This window comes from Myotis lucifugus, unplaced genomic scaffold (assembly GCF_000147115.1).
Source record: "Myotis lucifugus unplaced genomic scaffold, Myoluc2.0 scaffold_91, whole genome shotgun sequence".
Lineage (NCBI taxonomy): Eukaryota > Metazoa > Chordata > Mammalia > Chiroptera > Vespertilionidae > Myotis > Myotis lucifugus.
In genome coordinates this window covers 2,675,980-2,678,598 of record NW_005871139.1, presented here as the reverse complement: position 1 = coordinate 2,678,598, position 2,619 = coordinate 2,675,980, and positions in this window count along the sequence as shown.

The following is a 2,619-nucleotide window of genomic DNA, read 5'->3' as shown; positions in this document are numbered from 1 at the left end:
CCATTATAAAAAACAGGATGGAGTTTCCTCAAAAAATTAAAAAATGGAACTGCCATTTGGCCAGTGATCCCACTTCTAGGAATATATCCTAAGAAACCCAAAACACCAATCAGAAAAAATGTATGCACCCCTATGTTCATAGCAGCACAATTTACAATAGCTAAGATCTGAAAACAGCCCAAGTGCCCATCAGTACATGAGTGTATAAAAAAGCTGTGGTACATCTATACCATGGAATATTATGGAGCAATAAAAAAGAAGAATCTCTTACCACTTGAGACAGCATAGAGCAGCCGTGGGCAAACTACGGCCCTCGGGCTGGATCCGGCCCGTTTGAAGTGAATAAAACTAAAAAAAAAAAAGACCGTACCCTTTTATGTAATGATGTTTACTTTGAATTTATATTAGTTCACACAAACACTCCATCCATGCTTTTGTTCCGGCCCTCCGGTCCAGTTTAAGAACCCATTGTGGCCCTCGAGTCAAAAAGTTTGCCCACCCCTGGCATAGAGGGACCTGGAGACTATCACGCTAAGTGAAATAAGTCAGTCAGAGAAAGATAAGAATCACATGATCTCATTCATATGTGGAATTTAATTAACAAAATAAACTGATGAACAGAGAAGGATTCAGAGACAAGGAAGCATAGAACGGAGTACAGAATCTCAGAGGGAAGGTGGGGGAGGGTGGGTGGGTGGGAGGTAATCAGCCAAAGACCTTGTATGTATATATACATAACCTGGGACATGGACAATTAGGTGGGTGGGGGACCGGGCCGGGCTAGAGGGGGTTATTAGGGGGGGGGAAAGAGGACACATATGTAATACTTTCAACAATAAAGATTTAAACAGTTAAAAAAAAGTGGGATTTACATAACCTCTCCTGATTTTTTTTTTTTTTAACCGTGCTATCCTTTTAATTCCTGTTTCCTTCTTGGTTGCTACTTTGGTAATAAGTAGGTCCCCACCTCTCAAGAATATTGCATCTGAACAGGCTGAGTCAGAGCCAGTGTGAACACAGGCCCCAAAAGAGGGCTTTTCGAATAATAAGAACAGTAAAAGCAGCTTCTTCTTTTTAGAAAAGGTCTGTGAGTTGGAGGGTCCAAAGCTCCACTCTCTAAAAAGAAAACCTCGAGCTCAATATAAAAATGGAAACCAGCCAGAACTGGTTTGCCTCAGAGGATAGAGCGTTGGCCTGCGGACTCAAGGGTCCCGGGTTCGATTCCGGTCAAGGGCATGTACCTTGGTTGCGGGCACATCCCCAGTGGGGGGGCGTGCAGGAGGCAGCTGATCAATGTTTCTCTCTCATTGATGTTTCTGGCTCTCTATCCATCTCCCTTCCTCTCTGAAAAAAATAAATAAAATATATTTTTTAAAAAATGGAAACCAAAATGTATCAGAAATGAAGTCTAGTACCTCATATACTCAAGGTCAAGATGGTTTTTGAGAAATAAGTATCTGATCATCTGACCTCTTGTATTAGGAATGGCCCCATTCCAGCATTTTTAAAGGCAGATGTTTTTGTTTCTATTTCATTTCCCAAACGGGTATAAAATCTACTAAAAAGGGAGATAATGAATCAGAATAAATCAGCTCACTCACAAGAAACACTCCTAGATAATGATTTTTGGTTGCTGAGAGTATTCAGCACATTATTTCAAAGTGGCAAACTTAGAGGTAATCTCAGAGGAGATTTCGAAAGCAGCAGCCACAGTCACTGGTAGAGTTATGTGAGATACACAGACATTTAACCCCATGTTTTTCAGTGTATATGTCAAGGTGCCAAAACCCCTGATCATCAAAATACGTTATTTTGTACATTACAGTGCACAGAACAATCGAGGGAAAGACTTCCTTGGAGAGTAACTGAAAGGCATTTGCAAAAGGTTCATAGCACTCTGAGGTGGAAGGCCTGGAGTCAGTGCTGCAGCATGGCCTTCATTAACTTGACCCCTTCGTCTCTTTGGTTGCGGTGGCCTCAGTGGGAGCTGCCTTTTCTAAAGGTTCTGCTGGCTTCTTCTCTTCCTCCTCCTCCTCCTCATCTTAGGGATAGAGCTCCGGGTACTTCTGCTAAGCAGTTCCTGGATTCCTGATTCACAGAGACTGTGAGGTAATAAATGTTTGTTGTTTTAAGCCTCTATGTTTTAGGGTAATTTGTTACACAGCAATAGACAATTAATATGGAAGGTTGGAAGATAGATTTGAAGAATCTCCCAAAGAGTAAAAATTTAAAAACAAAGAAAATATAAAGAAAGATGAATAATAAGTTAAAGGATCAGTTCAGGAAGTTTTATAGCTGACAAATGGAATTTCCAAAAAGAGAGAAAATAGAGAATCCTATATAATAAATAGGTAATATGCAAATTAACCATCACACCCTCACAAGATGGCTGCCTACAACCAGGCCAGCAGGGGGGTTAGTGAGGGACGACCAAACAACTGAACAAGCAGGCTGCGTGGGGCAGCCAGGCCTGCGAGGGGGGGGGGCGGGGAGGGGCTGTGGAGGGGCGACTAGGGCCAGCAGGGGGGGGCAACCCAGCTGGGCAGGGGGGTGCAGTTGGGGTGAACAGGCCAGCAAGGGGGGGAAGTTGGGGCGAATTAGCTGGAGGGGGGGCAGTAA